This window comes from Giraffa tippelskirchi, chromosome 3 (genome assembly GCF_054371585.1).
Source record: "Giraffa tippelskirchi isolate mGirTip1 chromosome 3, T2T-mGirTip1v1.2.pri, whole genome shotgun sequence".
Lineage (NCBI taxonomy): Eukaryota > Metazoa > Chordata > Mammalia > Artiodactyla > Giraffidae > Giraffa > Giraffa tippelskirchi.
In genome coordinates, this window is record NC_137277.1 from 24,234,780 (window position 1) to 24,260,712 (window position 25,933).

The 25,933-nt window shown below is 40.1% G+C and overlaps 1 protein-coding gene across 1 annotated transcript in view; it reads right to left on the reverse strand.

The window, feature by feature from the left end:
* Positions 1-25,933, reverse strand: part of SKAP1 (src kinase associated phosphoprotein 1) — a 305,305-nt gene that overhangs the window by 51,113 nt on the left and 228,259 nt on the right. The gene's annotated exons all lie outside the window — the stretch shown is intronic.

Sequence of the window (25,933 nt, forward strand, 5' to 3'; positions counted from 1 at the left end):
CTTAACTAAACACACACTAATGTTTTTCTAACAAACAGAAAGTCACCTTAGTAAACATATTTTCACACAAAGAAAGGCTATGCATAGCTGAACTTGGCAATAATTGCCAAATCCCAGTTATGTCACTGTCAAGGGAAAAGTCTAGGAATGGTAGAAGCCTTTACACAGAGAAGATCTGGATCTGACATCAGCTTTTAATTGTATGCTGCTAACACTTTTGGCTTTCAATTAGCCTCGTTAGGTACAAATTTATTGAGAAGTCAAGATCCTAATCTGTCTTCCACCACTAGGGCTTATACTTATTTTACAGAAGGGAGGGGTAAAGGTCAGAGACAAAGAGGAAGGACTTTAGTTCTCAAAAAAATAAATAAACAACAACAAAAACAATTAAAAACTCTGTACTTCTTAATTAGGAGAAATGAAGGGAATAGGTTAGCATAGTCCTAATATTCACTCTTTTTAGGTTTGGGGACTAAACCTTTTGCTTCTAAGCTGTTTCCAGCTTAGTTTCAAAAATGTAGATCAGAAGAGCTCTTTCTTTTTTAGCTGAGTGCCTGATTCTTTTTCCTATTTGTTCTTAAGGAATATTTTCAACTTCTTGTTCATGGGCTGTTTCCATTTGTGTGTTTTGCAGTTAGCAAACTCTGTGGCTGCTATAAATCTCCTGGATGGGTCTCAGGGTGCACACATGAGATGAACAGCAGCAAAGGAAAGTTCATCTGTCTAGGATTCTTTCATTTCTCCCACCCTTCTGAAAATTCTAATATCTCTTTGAAAATGCTCTCCAAGAAAATAGAAGCAGATCATACCGAGGGTGAGGACCTGGTACAGCTAAGAAGGCCCTTTGAAGGAGAACCTATCCTCTCTGCCATGCTGTCAAAAAAAAATTGCTCCTAGAGGCCTAAAAATTAAATGAAAGGCACAAGGGATAAGAAAAATAGGATCCTCTAAGCCTGGAGTTTCCATCTTTTCTTCCCACTATTTCCCCCCCCCTTTTTAAGGTCTTGTTAAACTTAGAGACACAGTTTCTTGTTAAAGATGCCAAGAGTCTGAATCATAAAAGACATGTTAAACGTTCTATTAGAATTCAAACCTCCTTTTTTAATGCAAATCTAAATGCCATTTTATGGAACATCTATAATTATGAAAATGGGAAGACATTGCCTCGTGTGCGGGGAGAGTCTGTGAGTATGAATATTACATTAATGGGCCCACACCAGCTCACTGATCCTGCTGGCAGGAGCATAAAAAATGCTTGAGTGAAACTTTTATTTAGATGTTAAGACTCCAGGCCCCAGCGGGGTGACAGAGACAGTCCCTGTGAGTTGCCATCCGAGAGAGAGCTTGAATTGAATTACCCAGGGGGGAAGGAAGTAGTGATGAGCACTGCTTCGCTTATTTAATTTCATTTACTTTCAGTACATTATCAGCATGAGGCTTTTCTCTCCCCACCAACTGAAACCCAAGAATGCCACAACCAAGAAAACAAAGACATAATGCAGCAGAGATGTTTGAATTCAAAGTCACTAATTTTAGGAGACTAGGGACAGCACCATCGCTACCTTCTCATCCCAAAAGTCATACTTGGTTTGCTAAAATTGGGCACTGAATGAGTTGCTGAATTTCCTCTCTTGGTCATCCACCAACAAGATTCTGAAGAGGAAGAGAGGCGGAAATGCAGTGTTTTATATGCTGTGTTTTTGTAAGATGTGTTATGCTGTTTTCTTATTAGAGGGAATCTGTATTAATGAACTCTCTTGCCTGCATTCCCTTATGGGCAATGGAAAAAAATGGGATTATAGGTGAAGTTTGGAATGGCTAGGGAAAAAAATCAGACCAAATCAATTTTTATTCTGCTGATTGTCTTCTATGTCTAACGCACTCTGTGATGAGTGCAGTAACAGAATTGTTCTCAATGTAAAGTTGACTCTGAGCCCAATCTTATTACCTCCATGATCTATTAGGTAAACCCAGATGGGATCCAGATCAATCTCTGGAAACCACTGTGAAAACCACAATCTCTGAGAAACCACTGTGGCAATCAAGTTCTTTCTCCTTTCAGCGTTAGCTCAGGGTCTCACTGATCAAGAACTGGTGGTCCTGAGGATATACACATTAACTCCAGTCCTGTGTGATGAGGCTGGAAGAGCTTTGTATGCCTGAATTCACAAGTGAACCGATATGCAGAGTTACTTAACATGTAATAGAAAGTATGTAGATGTTTTACAGGATGGTAATAAAAATTCCATTTTTTAAATGTCAGGAAGAAGCCACAAACAATTGCATGAGTTGCTATTTTAAGGCAAAAACACTTAAGTATATATATATTTTTAAAACAATCAAGGCTTTTTGTCCATTGCCTAAAAAAGATATCACCACCTTGATGGGAAAAAAAAGAAATGATTTAGATTTATTGGGAATAAATTGCCCTTTGGATAAACCTAGGGGTGTATCACATTATATCAGCACAAAACAGAATTGCATTAGTGTCATAATCTCTCTCTACTACTGCACTTAACTAAATCTCTCAGAATAGCCCATATAAAGAAAAGATTCACTTAGCTGAAGGATGTGGGGCCATAAAGATAAGATCAACAGAGAAGAGTGTTGCCCAGAAGTGATGGCCACCCAACTTTCATGACAGATGAAGATAAAAGAAATTCTCAGACATCTTTCTTTCCCCATCCAGATTCCTTTAAACCCTGTATCCCACCCATACCACCTCTGCAGAGTAGAAGTCCATCTCTCAGCACTAAGCGTGACTCCTTAGTTAGCCACGCACAGCAACAACAATGGGGGCCCTTTGGAGTGTGATACATTTCCATAAAGTAGTCAATAAAAAAGACACGGGAGCTTATGTGAGTCACGGCCTATTTAATCAGCTGCATTCTAGCCCACTGAGAAAAGAGAATTGGAGAAATCAGTTGGCAATACCACAGCACAAGGCTAATAGCACAAGAGGCCGCACAATTTCTATTGCAAAAAGGTTGCAGCTCTTGCAGAAAAAAAACAGTGCCCACAAACTTTCATTATAGGTACTGGCTTGGTCTCTTGCCCAATCAACCTGAAATGAAAATCAATGATTTAAAAAATTCCATTTTTTGCTCAACATTTTCCTCTCCCTAAACTAGACTTCTATCCTCTCCTTTCCTTTTAATCAAAGTTCTTTTCAATTGTTTGAAAAATGAGACCAAGCCAACTCCATCCTGGAGATGGATAGCTACCTGGGGTGAATTTCAGGCAGGATGAAGTTTACCAGTTTCTTTCATTAAAGTACCCATAATATAGGGCCTGGGATTTTGGGGGATGAGGTTGGATAAAATCTAAAATTTGAAGGTTGGGAATGGTCAAGTTCCATTTGTGATTCCAACTCACTCACAGATCACTGGTGTGTGTGTGCATTTGCAAAATGACAAATATACTTCACAGTGTCTCAAATGGACAAAATCAAAGGGGATATTGCACGTAGGATGGGAGGTATAGTAGTCTCCTGTCTGGTGGTTGTTAATCTCCAGCATCACTTTGCAGACAAAGGTCTTTATAGTCAAACCTATGGTTTTTTCAGTAGTCATATATGGTTGTGAGAGTTGGAGCATAAAGAAGGCTGAGCACCAAAGAATTGATGCTTTTGAACTGTGGTGTTGGAGAAGACTCTTGAGAGTCCCTTGGACAGCAAGGAGAGCAAACCAGCAATTTTAAAGGAAATCAACCCAGAATATACATTGGAAGAGCTGATGCTGAAGCTGAAACTCCAATACTTTGGCCACCTGAGGTGAAGAGCCAACTCACTGGGCAAGACCCTGATACTGGGAACGATTGAGGGCCAGAAGAAAAGGGTTCAACAGAGGATGAGATGGTTATCGACTTAATGGACATGAGTTTGAGCCAACTCTGGGACACAGTGAAAGACAGGGAAGCCTGGCATGCTGCAGTCCATGGGGTTGCAAAGAGTTGGACATGACTGAGTGAATGGATAATCTGTTGGTTAAATTCTCTCCTTTGTTTTTGGTTTCTGAGTCCTTCTTTAATAAGTTCATTACTATTTTTCTTAGCTTCTTGAATTTCTGGATTACTTTTTGCTTTTTTTCTCAAATTTCAGGAACCAGTCAATAAATGACAGTTTGAGGTGTCTGGCAGGAAGTGTTCATCTTCTACACATGATGGTAACAGGGACAATGGTTTCAATGATTCTTCCTTCATTAGTCCCTTGGGACAGGCTTACATAAGTCTTGATCTGCTATGGTTCCATTCAATATCCACTTGAGTTTATATTTATTTCTCACACTTTTCAGTCTTTGTGCTTCGCTTATTAAGGAATACAGACTAACACATATAAGGTGAAAAAGTCTAAGCCATTAATAATAATAGACTTAGGATCTAAAGGTTTCAAAGACATGGAATCCACTCAAACAGCTTTAATCTCATGGAGAAATAAATTGCATAGCAGATGAAAGGAAGGGATTGAACACAAAGTACTTAACCAAGCTCTTCAACAAACTGTGACATAAGAAACTAAGAAACAAAATAAGTGCAATTGGAGCTAGACTGAAGGATGTCAGAGAATGGTAGAAATCACACATGTGGTTAAAACCAGTGCAGGAGACAAATATCCAGGAGATCTTGATGGACCCTTGTTTCCCCTACAGTATTTTAAGGTCTTTAAAAAAATCTGTTAATCCAGGTAACAGACCAAACTGTGTAAAAATCTGTGGAAGAAATTTGTTACACTGAAGATACAGAAAATTCCTGGTAGAGTCTAGGCTGGAAGTGCTAAGGAGAAAATAGATAATTGATGTACAAAATTATTAATAAAATTATTAAAACTAATATGTTTTAATAAAAATGTTTTTAAAAAACCTAACAGGTCTTAACCTGCATTTTATGAAGCATTTTCACATTTAATTTGAGCTCCACAGCATCCCTGTGAAGTATGTATTACTACCATTTCCACTTTACAGACTAGGAAATAGGCTTACTGAAATTACAGGACTTGCTGAAGGTTGCTCAGCTGGAAAAGCCCAAGCGCTTTCCACCACCCTGAGTTTCAGCTGAAGAGACACATTCAGAAGTAGCTGAGGAAAGAAAGGGTCTTCCCACCTCACTTGCCCACAAGAGACCTCATTTAAACATGGAAAATGTGGGACTTCCCTGGTGGTCCAGTGGTTAAGACTCCAATGCAGAGGGCACAGGTTTGATTCCTGGTTGGGGAACTAATATCTCACATGCTGCGGGGTGCAGCCAAAAACAAATATGGAAAAAGAAACAGACACAATGTGCGGTTATTCCAAGACTTTAATATCAAAAAATTACTTTAAGGTCCCGTATTTCTCATTTACTTTGTAAGGTACTGGATGACTAATCTATAGAATTGTTTTTAGGGCAAGTCTGTGTGAAAGTCAAGAGATCAACAGATATGTGGAACTAAAATGAAACAAAGAGAACGCAATAAAAGGATACACAAGGAAAAGAAAATGCAAGGGAAAGAAACCTGGAGCTCTCAAACAGTGCTGCTTGAACAGCAAGATTTGAAAGGCCTCTCTGACACAAGAGAAGAGGGAAAGGGAAGCCTGGTCCACTGTGGGGCTCATGCAGGAATCTTGGACGTGATTCATTTACTCTTTAAGGAAGAAATCTTGGTTTAAAAAGAAGGAAGATTTTTAAATCAAATATCCAAATTGGTTTCTTTTCATAAAACCGTCCATTAATAATGCCAAGCTCGTTTGTTGTTTAGTCGCTAAGTCATGTCTGACTCTTCGGTGACCCCATGGACTGTAGCCCGCCAGGTTCCTCTGTCCATGGTATTTCCCAGGCAAGAATACTGGAGTGGGTTGTCATTTCCTTCTTTAGGGGATCTTCCCAACCAGAGATCGAACCTGCGTCTCCTGCATTGGCAGGCGGATTCAATACCACTGAGCCATCAGGGAAGCCCCAATGCCAAGCTATAAGGTAACATACAGAAACAATCAATGTTCATGGTATATGAAGAAACTTCTTGTTTCCACACAAAGGCACTACACTAATTACCACAGACGCCTGTGGTTTTCAGGCATGTTCCTCTTCCATGTCTTTACTTTCAGTTGGATTTTACTTACAAGAAGTGAAAGTTTTGGAAAAAAGGCCTTCCAACTCTAAGTATGATAATTTCAATGCACCAGTTCTAGCATCTAAATAAATAGGAATAAACAACAGCATCCAATTAGTAAACAGTTCATCTAATTCAATGTAATAAAACTAATTCAATACAATAATTTATTAATTCTCAATCCTCGTATAGGACACCAGGGCATCTTTTGATCAGTTGAAGGTATTGATAGAAATGGCAGAGATTTTGAGTAATTCACCTTAAGAATAAGAACGGATTCAAAGCTTTTCTATAATAATACCATCATTTACATTCAGTATGCTTTCTTAAGGGAAAAGTCAATTATAAATAACTTGTAGTATATTTTATTTATGCCACAGTCTATAGTGATTAAACACATTTGATGTAGTATTATAATCATGGCAATCAAGAACTCCAACAGAGCTTTATTTCTTTGAAAAAAAAATTGTGTTTCTTCAAAATCGTGGGTTTTTATGGAAGTGGGTTGGACATATAAATGTTGGTGGTCATGTGCTATGGGAAAAAAGATTGAGAATTCATGTAATCACCACAGAAATGGTTTAAACCCAGGAAGCCTCTTGTGTCTTCTGATTTTATTAATGACATGGATCTATAACTTGGGGTTTCCCTGGTGGCTCAGATGGTAAAGAATCTGTCTGCAATGCAGGAGACCTGGGTTCAATCCCTGGGTCAGGAAGATCCCTTGGAGAAGGGAATGGCTACCCACCCCAGTATTCATGCCGGGAGAATTCCATGGACAGAGAAGAGCCTGGAGGGCTACAGTCCACGGGGTCACAAAAGGTTGGACACGATTGAGTGTCTAATGCTTTAATTTAGTACCTTTAGCATTATTTTTAATCCTAAGAATCCATCCTTAATATCGAGCCACAGAGATCCAAATGACCTGAATTCGTTTTAGCAGCCAAACCACAGTAAGTAGCAGCAGGATAAAGTGAGAATCCTGACCCAAATCCACAGTGATGCTTCAGATGGCTTTGAGATTCTAAAAAGGAGGAGGAGAGGATTTCAAATGCCAAACTGTCTTTTTTTTTCTTAACAAATCTTGAAGGATTACTGTATTCTCATCTCATCTTCAGAGAGGCCACTTTTATACATGTGTCACTTGAGAGTGTTTATCTTTACAAATGAATGACAAAATATTATTTTCAAATATATTTACTTACTTCTCTACTGGATTATGATAAGAATAGAGAGAAAAGGAAAGAAAAAGAAAAAGAGCCCTCCCTGGGTTTGGGGTCACTTTTCAACTGGTTTAACTTCTACCTGTCCACCATACTGTGGCCAGAAATCATCTTCCTGAAACGTATATCTGGCCATGTCACATTCCTGTTTACAGCCTTTAATGGTTCTCCCTAGCCTACAGGAGGAAACTCAAACTCTCCATCTCTTCAAAAACTTTAAAACTTGGTCTCACCCTACCTTCCAGTTTCATTTTGTCCCAACCTCTTATCCTTCCTAGGCTTCCCTGGTAGCTCAGATGGTAAAGCGTCTGCCTGCAATGAGGGAAACCCAGGTTCAATCTCTGGGTTGGGAAGATCCCCTGGAGAAGGAAATGGCAACCCACTCCAGTACACTTGCCTGGAAAATTCCATGGACGGAGGAGCCTGGTAGGCTATGGTCCATGGGATCACAAAGAGTCGGACACGACTGAGCGACTTCACTCACTTATCCTTCCTAATACTCCAAACGATAAGTGACAGGCTTTGCCTTCTGGAATATGGCATGTATTTTATCCTGCCAGGCCTTAGTTCATGCTGTTTTTCTTGGTTGGGAATTTCAATCTCTATCACCATTTTCGGAGGAGGGAGTGCTCCCTTAAGACTTAATTCAAATGTCACATCCCTTCTGAATTATTCTCTATTTCTCCAAATAGAATTATATCCTCCCTTTTCTGTGCTCTAATACCATTTTCTATAGGGTACTATTATAGCACAGTCTTGGCTCCCAGAGGCCCTAAACCTTTCCAACACTCTCTCTCCATTGTCTCTTTGCTTCAGTTCAGTTCTGTTCAGTCGCTCAGTCGTGTCCGACTCTTTGCAACCCCATGAATAGCAGCACGCCAGGCCTCCCTGTCCATCACCAACTCCCGGAGTTTACACAAACCCATGTCCACCAAGTCGGTGATGCCATCCAACCATCTCATCCTCTGTCGTCCCCTTCTCCTCCTGCCCCCAATCCTTCCCAGCATTAGGGTCTTTTCCAAATGAGTCAACTCTTCACATCAGGTGGCCAAAGTATTAGAGTTTCAGCTCCAACATCAGTCCTTCCAATGAACAACCAGGACTGATCTCCTTTAGGATGGACTGGTTGGATCTCCTTGCAGTCCAAGGGACTCTCAAGAGTCTTCTCCAATACCACAGTTCAAAAGCATCAATTCTTCAGCGCTCAGCTTTCTTCACCGTTCAACTCTCACATCCATACGTGACTACTGGAAAAACCATAGCCTTGACTAGACGGACCTTTGTTGTAAAGTAATGTCTCTGCTTTTAAATATGCTATCTAGGTTGGTCATAACCTTCCTTTCAAGGAGTAAGCGTCTTTTAATTTCATGGCTGCAATCACCATCAGCAGTGATTTTGGAGCCCCCAAAAATAAAGTCTGACACTGTTTCCACTGTTTCCCCATCTATTTCCCATGAAGTGATGGGACTAGATGCCATGATCTTAGTTTTCTGAACATTGAGCTTTAAGCCAACTTTTTCACTCTCCTCTTTCACTTTCATCAAGAGGCTCTTTAGTTCTTCTTCGCTTTCTGCCATAAGGGTGGTGTCATCTGCATATCTGAGGTTATTGATATTTCTCCCAGCAATCTTGATTCCAGCTTGTGTTTCTTCCAGCCCAGCGTTTCTCATGATGTACTCTGCATGTAAGTTAAATAAGCAGGGTGACAATATACAGCCTTGATGTACTCCTTTTCCTATTTGGAACCAGTCTGTTGTTTCATGTCCAGTTCTAACTGTTGCTTCCTGACCTGCACACAAGTTTCTCAAGAGACAGGTCAGATGGTCTGGGATTCCCATCTCTTTCAGAATTTTCCACAGTTTATTGTCATCCACACAGTCAAAGGCTTTGGCATAGTCAATAAAGCAGAAATAGATGTTTTTCTGGAACTCTCTTGCTTTTTTGATGATCCAGCAGATGTTGGCAATCTGATCTCTGGTTCCTCTGCCTTTTCTAAAACCAGCTTGAACATCTGGAAGTTCATGGTTCATGTATTGCTGAAGCCTGGCTTGGAGAATTATGAGCATAACTTTTCTAGTGTGTGAGATGAGGGCAACTGTGTGGTAGTTTGAGCATTCTTTGGCATTGCCTTTCTTTGGGATTGGAATGAAAACTGACATTTCCAGTCCTGTGGCCACTGCTGAGTTGTCCAGATTTGCTGGCATATTGAGTGCAGCACTTTCACAGCATCATCTTTCAGGATATGAAATAGCTCAACTGGAATTCCATCACCTCCACTAGCTTTGTTCGTAGTGATGCTTTCTAAGGCCCACTTTACTTCACATTCTAGGAAGTCTGGCTCTAGGTGAGTGATCACACCATCGTGATTATCTGGGTCGTGAAGATTTTTTTTGTACAGTTCTTCTGTGTATTCTTGCCACCTCTTAATATCTTCTGCTTCTGTTAGGTCCATACCATTTCTGATCTCTTTGCTTAGATGTACATAAAACCTTAGTTACTATGTAAAACTGCTAGAAGCCTGAATGAGGAAATAGAAAAGGGACTTCCCAGGAAAAAGAATGTAGTGGTGGATCTGGGTAGAAGGCAATAGGCAGGATGGCTTAAAAAGGGAAGGAGGGTAAAAATAGATCTTGCATTCATAGGGAGACAGAGAGCACTTTGAAAAAATTAAATGAACAAAATATCATACTGCCTGGATTGAAATGAGGGAACAAAGAAGGATCCAATATGGCTGTGCCCCAAGGAGATGGGCCAGTGTTTGCACCCCAAGTGTCTAGGTAAGGAGAGTAAGAATTATTGATAGACTGAGGCAGAGCTGGAATAGCTGAGACCCATTGCAGGGCAGGGCTGTACTGTAATTGTTGAACTGATGTGGGATAAAGAATAATCCTTCCCTAAAATACACTCAGTAAACTCCAAGGAGTTTGGTGCTAATTATTTAACTTCTTGAAGCCTAAAGAAAACCTGAGGTGAGAAGTCAGGTCCCTTTCATAGACGGCAGTTTGATTCAGTAGTCATATACCTGTTTCTCTCTGTATCCCCAAGGGCCTCACACACACAGTAGGTGCTTGATAAATGTTTGTTAAACTGAGTTGAAACCACTTCCAGCCTTAAGGGACTTGTGGTCTAAGAAGGCAATATGGGAGTGAATATTTGTTAGATAAATCACTTCCACCTAAGCCACAAACAGTAACTTTTGTTCTGCCGTATATTCACTATTTTAATCTTAGGGTTTATACTGTGAAATAAGAAAGTAAAAAAGGGAAAGAAAGGAAGCTTTAGTTAAGAAAGTTAGGAGAAAGTAGCGGGTGAAGAAGTCAAGAGGAATCACAGTGCTAAGAATGACGGGAGGATGGATAAAGAGAATTTTGGGGGAAAAAATTAGGAAAAAATACCATGAACCTCAACTGGAGAGAACTAAATCTCCCAGCTGATTGTATAGCCTCATCAAGATACCAGTTCTCTTTACCTCAGAAGTTATTTATCTTCAGGAAAGCATCAAACGATGTGCACAGAGGAAGTCGTAGTGGGCAAAGACGGAGCCAATCACAACTTAACAAATGGATAACTGAATATACTTCAGAAAACAGCTATTGATGGCAATTTCTGAGCTGCAGGCCTTGAATGGCTGAGAGCTTGGCCCTTTCTTTCCCAAGTTTTGTTCTTTTGTTTCCTTGAAAATTTTATTTTCTCTTTGAACATCACAAGTGTGTTTGTTTGCATCCTGTACACAAACATTCTATGTGTGTCTGAGCACTTGACACTGTTGATGGTGAAAGCTGAATGGGGATTAGTACACTAGAATCCTGGAATCTTTATTTTAGTTATTCTCCAAACCAAAAGATTTCAGGGAGGAATCCAATAATAGTAATTTTGCCTTCTCCATGTCTCTCTAGTGAAAAACATTCACATATCTTCAGAGGACTGCATTGAGAAAACTTTTAAAGCAAACAAAGCAGAAAATAAAAAAGAAGACTCAGGAACTAATTATCGTGATTCTCTGGGGGTATTTCAGGGTGGGTGATCTAATGAGAACTCTCACACCCCATCAGGAAGAACTTGATGGGAACGCAGTGATCTCAGCAACCAGGCTTTGACCTGGGATGTATCAGATGCTGGACAAAGGGCCACTCCCAAGCCAGACCTCGCTCCCAGCCGGCTCCCTGGGTGTCTCTGTGCAACCACATGGGACTGGTGACAGAAAAATGATGGCTGCAATAAGGAACCTTGAGGGCAAAAATCACCGCCTTTCCTTTTAAGTTATACATATGAGATTTAAGATCTTTTTTGGTTCTTCTGTTTCATCTGACAAAACTCAAGCAAGTTAGTGAGTTGAACTTTGCAAGGAAAAAATTAGGGAGGGGAAAATGAGGGTGATGTTGCTAGACCCAAAAGTTTCCAACCAAATCACCAAGTCTGTAATTGCAAAATAAAAACACTAAATCTCAATATCTATTTGCACAGCTCATTAACTAAGGGCTCACACTCAGCAAATGGGAAAAAAAATAAAGGAAAAAACCTTCAGTAACAAATACATTTGGAAAGTTACTGTGGAGACCTGTCTTTCCCTAAGATCTAAATTAGGCTCTTGTCAGATGCATCCATCTGTCTGTCTTTACTGTTTATGTGGGAAGCAGCAAGTTGGGATGAGGCAAAGCATCTCTTGTCACACTGTGCTGGAGAGAAAAAGAGAACATTCCTTTCTCCACTGAGTATTCTGAACATTACATCAGGCGCTCGACCTGCTTTGCTACTGGGACAACATGATTTACAATGTGAAAAGGGAAAACCTAAATCACCAAGTAATGAAAACATTAAAGTTAATGCATCACAAGTGAGGAATTTATTACCATTAACTCCAATAAACAGTTATAAAACACTTGTCCTTTCCTGTCCATGTGCAGGGACACAGACACCGGACTTCATTAAGCTCAACTTTCTTTTCTTCTTCACTAGACCAGTCATGTGTGTTTGAACCAACCACCATTTATTGTTAAGTGGACTGGTTCATTTTCCAGGACTGTAGAAAGCTGAAGGCACATCCATTTTGCTTCACGGTGCTTGGTATAGACGGATGAAATAGTGAAGTTTAGAAGACATGCTGCTCGGAATGGCTATATGAGTTTATTTAAAACTCCCTAAAATGTATGTCCGATAAAAACAGAGTAACTCTTCCAAGCAGCCTTTCTCAGAGGCAGGTATATAAGTAATAATGCCTGGTGAAGAGGGTGGCATATTGGATGCCAATGCATGTCAGGTGCATTTAGCTGAATAATTTTTCCCTTGTTGTTGTTTGGTATAGCACCTTAGAAACCTGAGATGGAAACCCATTTCCTTCCAACATCTTTCTCTGTCACAGGGGCATACCAGTTTATTACCTTCAGGTTGTTCATGAACAAAAGAGGCTGCACATATTGGATGGCTAAGGTAGATTGGTTCTGGAATCATTTATTTTAGAGGAAAAAAAGAACTATAGTGTCTTTTTGGAAAGCCAACTCTAATCATGGAATTGCCTGAGTGTTACAAAGCAGACGGGAGGCAGCATGAAATTCAGGCTTCCCTGACCAGTTATAATAATAACGATGATAATACTAATACTTCACATTTGGATAGCCCTTTATTTAGTGTTTGTAAAATGCTTTCCTTAACAACACCTCTTTGATTCTGATACAGATAGAATGGCCTCAATAGTCTAGCCTTTAGGAGTTGAAACTGAAGCTCAGAAAGGGTAGAAGACTCTTACACAGCTGGAAGGAAAGAGAATCAATACACAAATACAGTGTTTTTTTAAGCTCCAAATCTAGTACTTTTTTGGTTATATTATGCTACGACAAACATTTTATGTAATGAATAATGCTATAGTCATAACTATAATGTAGTCAAGATAAAGAGTGTTTTAATTCTAGATTTCTCAGCCCAAATGGTTTTTAGGAACCCTCTCTGCTAAGCATGGCTCATTATCGGTACTGCAAGATGGAGCTTGGGAATTGTCCAGGATGTCCAGCTCTGAAATGAGGTCTGATTTTTGGCATTACCAGAAAAAGGCAGGTACCTGGATGACTCTCTGGTTGGGTCTCCCATGGGCCAAACTATGTAGAACATAAGAAAGAAAGGACTAGAGAGGCTCTGATGCAGAATCTGAGCTATGTATCCTGCATTGCCAGCACTAAGATTTCCATAAGTAAGACCAATTGCTAAAAAGTAGTATAATTTAAGGAGGTAGTAATCACTATTTTAGCATTTCCATAAGGTACCCTAATGAAGAACTCTTAGATGAAGAGGTTACAGGTCTCATCAGAGGTGATGGAGCAAATGACCCTGCCCTGCATTTTGCACATAGGGAAATGAAAGCCCAGCCAGCTGTGATGCCATTATGTGACTCACTCAATGATGCCATTATGTGACATCATCCAAGGTAATGTGACTAATTTGTTGTAGAGTTGAGAAGAGAAATGGAGTTTTCTGACTCCAATTCAGCATCATATCATTCTTTCACTCCCACAGTCAGGAAATGATCCTTCTCTAACCCTCGTTTAGTTTCCGTGGGGAAACTAAACCAGAGAGGCTTCAAATCTTGGGACACACAGTATAGCAGAAAGTGGTAAGCCATCCTGAAAACAGGTGAATTAAGTAATAGTCTCTGTCCTGAACATGGAGGCCCCTAGTCTTTTACTGTTCAGTTCTAAAAACCCTGGTAGTTGTGTACCTCCAACAGATTCATGGATCCTTCCCTGGAAAAATGAATGGCCTCAGAGAACAGACCTGCAGACACCGACATTTGGGAGACCCAAAGCAAAATGGCTGGGTCTTCCTGTCACTCTCAAGTTTAGGCTTTCTAAAGTGAAGTCCATCAGTGAATATGTCCCACCTTGGCACACAGAAGTTTCAATCTGCCTTTTAGTGCCTCATATTTAAATATAAGCAAGGTCTAAAGATCCCTAGACATTTGCAGAAAAGCTTCCAACATGGAGGACAAAGACCAAAACATACAACAGATAAAAAGGAACTCAGAGGCAACAGTTAATTTAGGAAGCAGAAAGGAAAATTAAAAGCCAAAACAAACGAGCCATCATTAATGTCCCAGAGGGATGAGAAGACGCTGAATTCATGAAATAGGATGCTTAAAAAGAAACAATCAGAGAAAGGCTAGTCTTAAACATATGGTAGTCAAAATTAAAAACAAAATCAATAGATGGGTTGAAGATGTAATTGAGGAAATATTAAAACAAATAGGGCAAAAAGATTAAGAAAACAGAAAACAGAAGAGATAAAAACATTAGAACACAGAAAGTAAAGGGAAGACAATGATCAAAGAAACTTTACATTTTCTCAAAATGTGAGATATAAATCCTCTGACTGAAAGAGATCGCCATATACCCAGCACATGAAATTTCAAAGAGACCCACACCTTGGTGATGACTTGAAATTTCATAACACAACGGATAACAAGAAGCTTGTAAAAGCTTCTGAGTTGGGGGAAAAATTGGTCATACACAAAGAATCAAGAATCAGACTGGCACTGAACTTCTTCACAGTGACACTAGGAGCTAAAATGAAGCAAAACTTTACAAATTCTAAGGGAAAATAATTTCCATCAGCATTTTAACACCTAAACTATCAATCAAGTGTAAAGGTAGACTAATGAGGTTTTCAGACATGCACATTCTCAAGAAATTTACATCCTGGGCAGCCTTTCTAGGATGCCACCAGAACACATGCCCCACCAAAGTGAGAGGGTCCATCAAGGAAGAAGGTGATGGATCCCAGTGGGGCTCTGACCAAGGAAAGAGACAAAGGGAAGTTCCAAGGTAGGCAGCCCACAGTGGGGAGGAGGACAGAGGTCTCCAGGAGAGCTGCTCTAAGAACAAAATGGACCTACTGAATCATCTGATGTGGGTGGCCACTTCCAATTCTGCTACAAAATTTGGGAAGAATTAGGGATGGTGACTTAGAAAACTAATAACATAAAAAAAGCCAAGGCAAAAAAAAAAAAAAAAAAGCCAAGGCATTTTCCTACTCTGGAAAAAACAAGAAATAAAATTAATTATAAAAGTTTATAAGAGTTGGAAGTAAATAAAATTTACATAGTTAAAACATGTAAAGCCTAAAACTAAACAAACTAAAAGTTACAGTATAATCATGTTGGGAAGATGAAGGGAGGAGAAGTGAAGACTGGGATTAGAGAAGAGTGTTACATCCTCCTCTGCCAGAATATAAAATCAACAGTTAATATTGGAAATTGAAAATGAAAAAAAAACTGTATAATAATATTATTTAGAAATTTATTATTTAAAATTATTTAGAAATAATATTATTTAGAAAGAATTATTTCATGAATTTCTTAATGTACACAGCAGAATTGATGAAAGATTTGAAGGGGTTGCTTCTGGAGAGCTGCTGCTGCTAAGTCGCTTCAGTCGTGTCCGACTCTGTGCGATCCCATAGACGGCAGCCCACTAGGCTCCGCCGTCCCTAGGATTCTCCAGGCAAGAATACTGGAGTGGGATGCCATTTCCTTCTCCAGTGCATGAAAGGGAAAAGTGAAAGTGAAGTCGCTCAGTCATGTCCGACTCTTAGCGACCCCATGGACTGTAGCCTACCAGGCTCCTCCATCCATGGGATTTTCCAGGCAAGTGACATTAATTCACAGAAATTATGTAACAGGCCATCCACCTCAGTCAGGTCATAGATGAATATTAATTTAAAACATATTTACATTTGGTCTTTGAAAGTGTAATAAAACTTGGGGACTGTATGATTTGCTATCTTATTTTAGCTTAAGACTGAAATTAAAATTTGAGTCCTATAGCACATGTTGATGTGTGAAAGGGGACGTGCTAGGGAGTTTAGTTTAGGATTTTAACACTGGTCACACATATACGCAAAATGCTTATAATACAGAGACAGACACACACTCAGGTAACTAAGATTCACCTCTGGTTCCTAATCATTTGGTACTAAATTAACACTTACTCTGGAGAGCAGTACTCAGGAATTAGAAAGGGATGAATGTAGTATTATTTGATTTTTAAAACCATATGTCTATTATTTTGGTGGAAATAAAAAATAATTAGGAAATGGAAAAAAAACAGTTTTACAACTATTTTACAACAAAGCCACATGTCTCTATATTTACATAATGATGATGTCCATTCTGAACTTTGCTAAATATACAAAATTCTTAAACTTGGTATGAAGGGTTTATGACAAAGGAATTGAGAAAAGAAAGAAGAAATTGGTGTGGAATAAACAGAAGCAGTTTTTACTAAAAACCACTTACACAAAGCCATAGGTACCATTGAATTAGGTACCATTTTAAGAATATTTTAATAATCTATAATCTTTGTGCAACTTAAGATTCATTTGAAATTCTAATATTGTACTTTGTACCATAGGTTTAATTATGCTTAAGCCCTTCCTACATTGCAAGGGGACCCACAAAAACAGGAGGTCTCTTTCCACAGGAGATCTGTTTTATTTCACAAGTAACAAAGGGTATGTGATCCCTTTATGAAATCTGGGGGTCTGAATCCCTGAGTATAAACTTGGGCTGCAATTTACAGAATAGTTTTATATCACTAGGCATGACCAAAATTGTATGAAGTAGCTGCAGATAAAATTAAATCAGAAAAAATTTATTTGGAAACTATCATGTGGTAGGTATTGCACCAGAGAGCAAACAGTTTCCAGGACGTCCTAGAAAGACAACTTCAGATCAGTGGAAAGGCACAGAGAGCACAGACATGATTTTAATTTATAGGATTAGAAAGGTACAAGGCCATAAAACAAGACACCTGTTGTCTGCATTTATGTTAAAGGTTTCGTTTTTTAAAAAATAATCAGAAACCCATAATCATTATTCTTGACATAAATTACACATTAGATTGGGAGTGGAAATCATGTTTTAAGAATAGGAAGGGAAGGAAAAGTAAAACCAACTGCATGTAATTTTTCAAGTGGAAACAACGGCAATATGAAGATATATGGGCTTCAGACCCTCTGGTAGAGGAAGGAGGCTGTGCTCTCTTACCTCTTACAGTGTCACTCCTGTGACCTCTACCATTTGAAATGCTTTGATTCCACCTTGCCCAAGGGACCTGTGAGCAACGGAAAAAGGGATGAAGGATGCCTATGCCTGACCTCACCTTTACATTGTCCAATGACTGAAGGTATAAATCAGCTTTCCCCTTGAAGACTCAAGTGTCAGAAGCTCATGTGAAATGCTGGAAATATTAAATGATGTCCCTGAGGGTTTTACTGTTACTCAGTTTTCTCCTGTAACTGGGAGAGCTGTTCACATGAAGGATACTCTCCTCCAGGACCTCAATTTGTATACAAAATGAAGTATGAAACCCCAACAACTTCTTGCCACTTTGGAAAGAAAATAAACAATTAGTGGAGGTTGCCCTTAGCCTACTGGTCCTGCTTATATTTCAACGATCTCTGTCTATTCCCAGAGAACAGTTCACACCAACAAAGGTGTGATACCCTCATTACAAATCCTTGTTTCCAGGGTAATAAATCAGGGATGGTTAAAAAAAATCTCTGCAGACAATTCAATGTGTTTTTGTAATGAGGAAAAATAACAACTCTTCCCTTTGTCCTAGTTAGCAGAGGAAGTGTACTGATAATTAGAATAGAGGATCAACTGCCCCAGGGCCAAGGTTCCAGTGCTAGCTCATCACTGTGATCTTGGGCTGTATCTAAAACTCCCTTCCAAGATTCTTTCTGCAGAATTTTTAAATCTATAGACTGTTAAATCTCCCAAAACACTTTGACTCATTAATCCTCACTACTGCCTCTGTAATAGGCATGTGTGTTAGTCCCTCAGTCGTGTCCAACTCTTTGTGACCCCATGTTCTGTAGCCAGGCTTCTTTGTCCACGGAATTCTCCAGGCAAGACTACTGGAGTGGGTTGCCATTTCCTTCTCCAGGGGATCTTCTTGACCCAGGGATTGAATCCGGGTTTCCCTCATGGCAGGCAGACTCTTTACCATCTGAGCCACCAGGGAAGCCCATAATATAATAGGCATAATTATCTGTAATAAGAAAAATGATCATTTTTGTCTTGACGGAGAAATTCAAGTGATTCATTCAAGTCTCTCGGTTAGTAAGTGGACAAAGCAGGAACAGAAATAAGAAGTCCTTATGACAATCCATACCATTAATCTCTTGGCATCTCTTTTCTCCATCAAAGATTTGAAGTACTGGCACACAAAGAATATATAGTCCCTATTATAGAAACATGACTATATATCTGTATAGAGCTTCAGAAATTTTAGAGCATGTTCAAACCTTTTATTTAGTTCAATTTTTATAACAGTCCTATGAGGTAGGTATTTATAGACTCTGTAATGAAGGAATAAAAGTAAAATGAAACAGTTTAAACAGCTAAGAAGAAGAGCCAGAGAAATATTAAGGATTACTTAAGACATTGTACAATCCATAATTACATCATGTTTGTAAGAGATAGCTAGATGTATGAATATATTTATTAGCCTGCCTGTTTCTGTGCTATAATAGCAGACTGATCTCTAAAAGAGCCTCTGCTCTGTGTTCTAAGATCATATTCCAGTCACGAAAGGATATTCAGAATGGTGTAATGTGCTCTTTTAACACAAACTCTCTTGTCATCGAACCATAGCTGAATTAGGGATGAATGACATTGCTTCTCTGGGGGGAAAAAGAAAGTGTGAGGGCTGAGAGGGATCCTAACAGCATACAAGGGAAAATGAAGAAAAAAGGCTTTTTTGCCTCCCAGAAGTCTGAAAAGTGAAAGCAAAAGTTGCTCAGTCGTGTCCGACTCTTTGCGACCCCATGGACTATACAGTCCATGGAATTCTCCAGGCCAGAATACTGGAGTGGGTAGCTTTTCCCTTCTCCAGGGGATCTTCCCAACCCAGGGATCGAACCCAGGTCTCCCACACTGCAGGTGGATTCTTTACCACTTGAGGCACCAGGGAAAACCCTCAGAAGTCTGATCTTTTGAAATAGGCCCAGTGATTTTTTTAAAAAAGTAGCACCAAATAGAATCAATGCTGCTTAACTTGTGTGTGTTTCAGGAGACTGGAAAAGGGTCCCTCCTCTAAAATATCTTCTCAACTGACTCCCTTAACTCCTGAAATACCACCATTAGAAGTCCATTCCCTTAGATGAAAGCATTATTCTCTACTGAAATCCAAATGCCTCTGAGAGAGGCATTCTCATCCACAGTATGATAACAAACAAGTGCATCAAGGATATTGAGAGAGGGAGGCCCAGAGAGCTGGCTCTCCCAGGGACAAAGCATGGTCACTTGCAACCACGCATCAGGCCACCAAGAAGAGATAACTGATAGAAGTATGTCCAGCGCTGACTCTTATCCATGAGCTGTGTGTGGCTGACGATGCTGCACTGAGCTATTATCAGTCATCAGTACCTCAGAGCAGTGGTTCTTAACTCAGCTGCACATCACGATCACATCACCTGTCAATCTTTCAAAAAATGGAGATACTTGGACAGTACCCTACATTTGTGGAATCAGGATCATGTGGGAGTATGGCTGAGGCATGTTTATTTTTACAAAGCTCTATGGATTTTCAGATGTTCTTCCAGAGTTGAAAACCGCAGCCTTGGAGTGAATCTGTCAACCTGATGGCTTGCTGGTGGGCCTTGGTGAGGTGGGGCCCCAGGTTGGGGGCCTGAACACTGAGTACCAGAACAAGCGGTGAGAGGCCAGGGAGGTTCCATAAACACAAAGTAACCAAAGATGACGCAGAAAAGAACCAAGATGACTTGTCTATATCACAATTTTGACAAACAACCTGGGAGTATTATTACCAAGACTTGATAAAACACTGGTCTATGAAGTTAGGACTTCTGCATAACACCATTTAATAAATAGCAGGGCAATGATTGTTTACGCTCATATAACTCAGGTTTATTTCATCCTTTCAAAAGGCTGAAGAAGCCTCTTGCAGTCTTTTCATTACTGTAGTATCTCTTCCCATCCCATTCTTTATAGTCCCCTCTCTAAGTCTTCCCATACTCATCTTATCCTTGACTAGCCTCCAAAGAGAGTACTTACCAGGTAAATCTGTTAGGACTAGTTCCGTCAATGTGACAGAACCCCCCCCTCCCCCCGCAAATAGAGGCCTAACAAGAAAGAAGATGATCTCTCAGGAAGAAACTATGCAGGAGGGAGGCAGCCAGGCAATTGGAGGGTACTTCATGTGCTGTCTCCTCTGTCTTGTCTCCACCACCTTTAGCAAATGATTTCTTCCACATGGTCTGAGCTGGCTCCAGCTCCAGCCAGCAGGAAGGGGAAAAGGGGCAAGGGCTAGAGCATCACCCTCCCTCACCTGTGTGTATCCCTAAAATTAACCCATTCCTTTCACATTCTGCTGGCCAGAACTTGAGCCGCATGGGTGAGTCTAGCTGTTAGGGAGTTAAGTAGGCAGGGAACTGTTCAGGGCAGCTGTGAGCCCATCTAGAAAGACAGAGAAGGGGAGATGGTTAAGGCACACCAGGAACTGCGCATGCAGTGAAACAAGTACAGGCAGTCACCTTATGAACCTAGAATATCTCACCGGAAAGAGAGCAAATGAGTGTGGTAAGCAAAGACTGCTTAATGCCAGGTGTTGAGTAATTCGTGGTGATTAGAGGAAAGTGTTTTCCACTAATGAAGAGTGAGAATTTGTTGAAAGTAGTTATCTGTGGCCCAGGCGTCATAACAGAGGCCTCAAATAAATGAAGTGCTTGGTTTGTCTTTTGAAAGCTTGCGATTCCTCTTGGAATTACATGATCCAAAAAGTCCACCTCTTGCCTAACGAAAGATCTGGATTCAGTCCTTCTTCCCAAGTCCCTGGAGTCAACTTCTGTAATCTGTCAGGAGCAGAACGGCATACCTGGTCATGGATTTCCACACTAGCTATCAATAAGTAGGAGAAATACTTATTTCACATACAGATTCTGCTGAGATGAGCTTTAAAAGACTCTGATCAATGAAAAGATGTACTTTCCCCTGACTCTAGGGTTCCAGATATGTCAGTACCTCCCAGTCCGTGATAGATCTGAGAATACAAAGCAGAACTATACTGGTCTAGAAGCATGCAGTCTAAAATACAAGAAATCTGTTTAACTCTGTAACTGTGTTTGGATGGCTTCTGGGATGGTTTAAAAGTAAAGTACTGCTTTGTCTTCCCATCAGATCTCCCTATATCATCTGATAGACTTGTTTCCTTTCTGTGTTTCTCACTCGTCTGGCTGATTGAATTGTATAGCCAGTTAGCTCAGTTAGATAGGGAATGGTGCTAATGAGACCAAGGTCACAGGTTTTATCCCGAGATAGGCAGACAGGTATCCAGAGTAAAATTCTGTCCCACGTCTACTTGGTTGCTTCTCTCTCTCTGGTTAGCTGTTCTGAAAGGATGTGAACTTCTCAAAAGGGGGACTGAGTAGGAAAGGCTTGGTGTCTTAGTAGAGATAAGCTGTGCTGTGGAAAAACCCCACAAAATGCTGGACTGGAAATATCTCTATACCAAGAGGAATACAAAGTAGTTTGGTTTATGAAAAGGTCCCTCCAACAGTAAGCCATCCTACTTCCAGGACACTATGACCCACAAGCATGGAGACTGAGCTGCGACACTAAGGATGGAAAAAGAAAGCTAGAGAGGCAAGAACAATTGTCATATTCCTAGGCTAGGGTCCAGAGCTCTTGTTTCCTGCTTCCTGCTTGATCCAGGACATTCAGATCACATGTGGTCTCCTATTTCCAACCCCACCTCAGTGTTCCCAAGTCAGTGGTGAGTTGTGATGTTGTAGGAAAATCATGTCCAAAACAGGAGTAAAATTCACAACCGCTTCTACTTGTTCTAGATAGAAATGTCATTTCTCACCACAGGAAGACTTCCCCCACCCCCTCCTTATCAAAAATCTGTCACTCTGTCCACACATCAGGGAGAACAAATGTGTTTTTGATCCCTCTGTGAACAAATGAGACTCAGCACCTGCACAGTGCTCAAGGGTGGCCGGCCCTCATCCTCACTCTGAGCCGGCTGCTGCTCTTGGGGAGAGAAAGTAAAAATGATTGATTCAACATCTTAATTAAGATAAACAAACAAAGAGGAACATCAAATAATGGACCTGACAGTTTGAAACAAACTGAAAGTACAGCTTAGTATTTCATAAAAGAAAAAGCGTTTGATGTGAGGATGGCAGTTTAATAATTTGTAAATATCACTGGCTTGGTATTATAGCTAATCCAAATATTTTCATTTCTCATCATAAGTTACCCTCTGCTGATGGCTTGTCCTCTTCAACTCACAGCTTTCACCGTGGAGCCTTTGACAGGGGTGGAGAGGAGAGGAAGAGAAAGGGTCACAGGTTCTTTGTGGAATGTGAATTACATTGTCAACTTCCTTTCTACACTCTGATTCAGATAGTCCCTGGAAAATATCACCAACCAGCCCCAAGCTTTTATTGCCTTTTTCTTCAGCTCCCCTAAAAAAGTATCAAAATTTAATCATTACAGCTTTCCATTAGCTTCTGACTGTTTTACTAATTAAGTCTGAGCTTTCCCCCATTCCTGATATGTAAAGAAATGGGGAATGAAAGTTCTCACTAACTGTAATATGCATACAATACTGTTTTTGTACCATAATGAAGTAGTTAACTATAGTGAAAAGGTGTTTTTTTGCCCCAATGCCTTACAAACAGGGTAGCTGGGGTAAGTTCATGCTTGTGTCTTCTGCCAAAACACCTTTGGGTGGATGCTGAGGATAGGCAGAAAGTTGTGATGGCAATTGTAAAAAGGTGAATGTGGGAACCTCTACGTTGGTCAGAGCACTGTGACTTAGTGCTTGTGAAAAAAAAAAATTCAGAGAAAGAGTAGACAATTTTACTGACTTATTTGGACCATCCAAGAGAACAAATCAGATACAGGTCTGTGAAAGCAGAGCCAAAGGAATACCACTGGGCAGCCAGAGGCTTTGGGCTTTTAAAGTATGTAAAAGGGAAAGGGTGAGTATGCAGGCCTGTCAGATCAACCTGTACTCGGATATACCTCTGGGTTCAGGACATGACCATTCTCTTGTGCTTTTCCATTCTATTCTTTTTGCTCAGGTTCTTAACAGCAGCATCTTTTGGTCTTTTTTTTTTTTTTTTTGCTCTCAGATGATACCAAGCCCACGCAGAGACCACACTGGACACGTGTGACTGACTGGGTCCCTCAGAGGGAAGCTGCAGTTCTGAGAGTTCTCCACAGGGAAGCAGTATGAGATCAGGGTTTAGATTAGGTGGCCCCAGCCCCTCTAGCTTTCCCTGATTCTGACTGAGACTGTCCTTCTGTGTGTGAGATGACCAACAGGGCAAGCTCAGGTCTCAGGAGACCCCACCACCCTCTCCAGCCCTGAGGTTTACTACCATCTCCCCACCTAGCCCTCCATTCCCAGGTCTGTTTCTTTGCACTTGACTCATCAGCTTGCAGAATACTGCTTTGTCCATTCCATTTCTGGTCTATGTTTTATCTGAGGGACGCTATAAAGGCTAAGGATGCCCTTCTAGCCAAAATGGCCATATTTTAGCTGCTGAATTCACATCACTGCCACAGAGAGGAAACCTGCAGAGGGGTCCTTAGCAACGTGTCAGGCATGTGTTTTTGTGGGCAGTATGAATTCTGGTAACCTCTGAATGGCTGGATAGCTCTTGACATTTCTCAGAAGAGAATTGGTTCCCATCTTTGGCACTCTGAAGAAAATGGTGCCAGCAATAACTTGATTTTGTTTGAGTTATAGAGAGTAATACACCGTTATGGTCAAAATTCCTAAATAGAGAGTTTATAACTTAGGTTCTATCTTGACAATGTCCCGTTGATATATTGTGTGATAAAAGCAAAGTCACCACTTATCTTCTTTGCTTATAAAATAGAAATTACACCTGACATATTTCTGATAAGCTGCAAGAACTATGTACTCTATGTGGACTTTATACAAAGTACCCAATACAGTGAATATTCTTAAGATAGAAAAACTTTGACCTTTCTTTTGACAAACATTCTCTAAAATACATTTACTTTAGTTGACACATTGGCAAATATTACATTTGTGAAAGTTAAAACTTTCTGAGAATTTTAAATCTTGCAAGTTCTTCTAAAACAGTGAGCAGAAATCCCATTTCCAGCATTTCATGTGATGAGAGTGGTTTCTTAAAATATATGTCAGGCATCCTATCTCTTATCACATATTTTCTTTCTTTACCTGAACTCTAGAATTTAAATATTTCTGTCAAGTTTAAGAGAGGTATGTGGTACTGACTTCACACTGATTTCATTTTTTTCCTCACAGTCTATCCCAAACCATTTTCAGACCCACCCCCTAAATTGGTTACCTTCTTTTCTAGGTACAGTCAACAGAAAACAAGCAGGAAGCTTGGAAAGCAGAGTGAGACCTGCTTTTTCAGTGATCTTTCAGGTTACTTCGCCTCCCAGACAGGTTGCTACAAAGATGAGCAAAAGAAGAGGTTCTGGACAGACCTCTAGTAAAACTCTCTCAAGAAAGGATCGGCTGCAGTAGTGCTAGATAAAAATTGCAATTGCCCGGCATCATCTCTCTGGGGTATAAATTGGGTAAGAAAGGTAGGGACTGAGACACATATAAACAAAATGGAGAACACAAATAAAATATTGATTTTTTTCCCCTGTATTCCACCTCCAAAAGATAACTAAACCAACTCTCAGTGGGAAGAATACTATCCTCATAATACCAGCCATTTAAATTTTTTACAAAATGCAATAGCTGCAGTTATCGGTATAGACTTCATGCTCTCTCTTCTGACCTAATATGACTAGTAATTTTTAGAAATTTTAGGTGATGCTATGCCCAAATGAGTTTTAATGCTGAGGTTAGATGATATTGCTAGCGTCTGTGTTACCCATGATTTTGTGTCTGTCTAGAAAAGGTTAGGCAAAGGTAAGAGGGATACAGAGCTCATTGAAACATCTCTTATCAAAGGAAAACTTGTTAAAAAAAGATTTTAACAGCTCAAACTACCTTGGAGGCCAATAAAAGCACCAAACCTGATTATTAGACCATGATCTGAGGTTAGAAAAAGGACTCTAGTGCTGACTGATTGGAAAGCTATTGGAAATAAATAAAAAGGCTACATTATGTGAAGTGGAGGGTCACAGCAAGAGAGCATCTTGAGAAGTCATAGGTGCACTGATTACATTTGTCACATTTAATGACTGCTTTGTGTATGACTTGCTTTTTGTAGATCTTTTGTATGAGATATTTTTAGATAAACTGATTTCACAGAAGAGGAGAAAGGTAATAAGTGTCACCTTGTGTTAATATACAAACTCTCCACCTTTGGGATCAAATTTGGTGCAGGGCACAAGTGAAATGAGTTTGGTGGCCTCGAGTGAGGCCACCATCAATAGTTATCCTTAAACAAAATCACAAATCATTTGCTGGCAGCAGAGATCAGAGACCTGGAGCTGATAGAAAGAATGTCACAGGTCAGGAGGAAGACTTGGGCAGAAAACCAGCCATTACCTCTGGGTCTCCAGCCTGACTTCAGCTCATGCAACCAAGCAACCCTCCTCATCCATAAACACTAACATTCACACTGATTTTATGACCTCTCTTTGCCT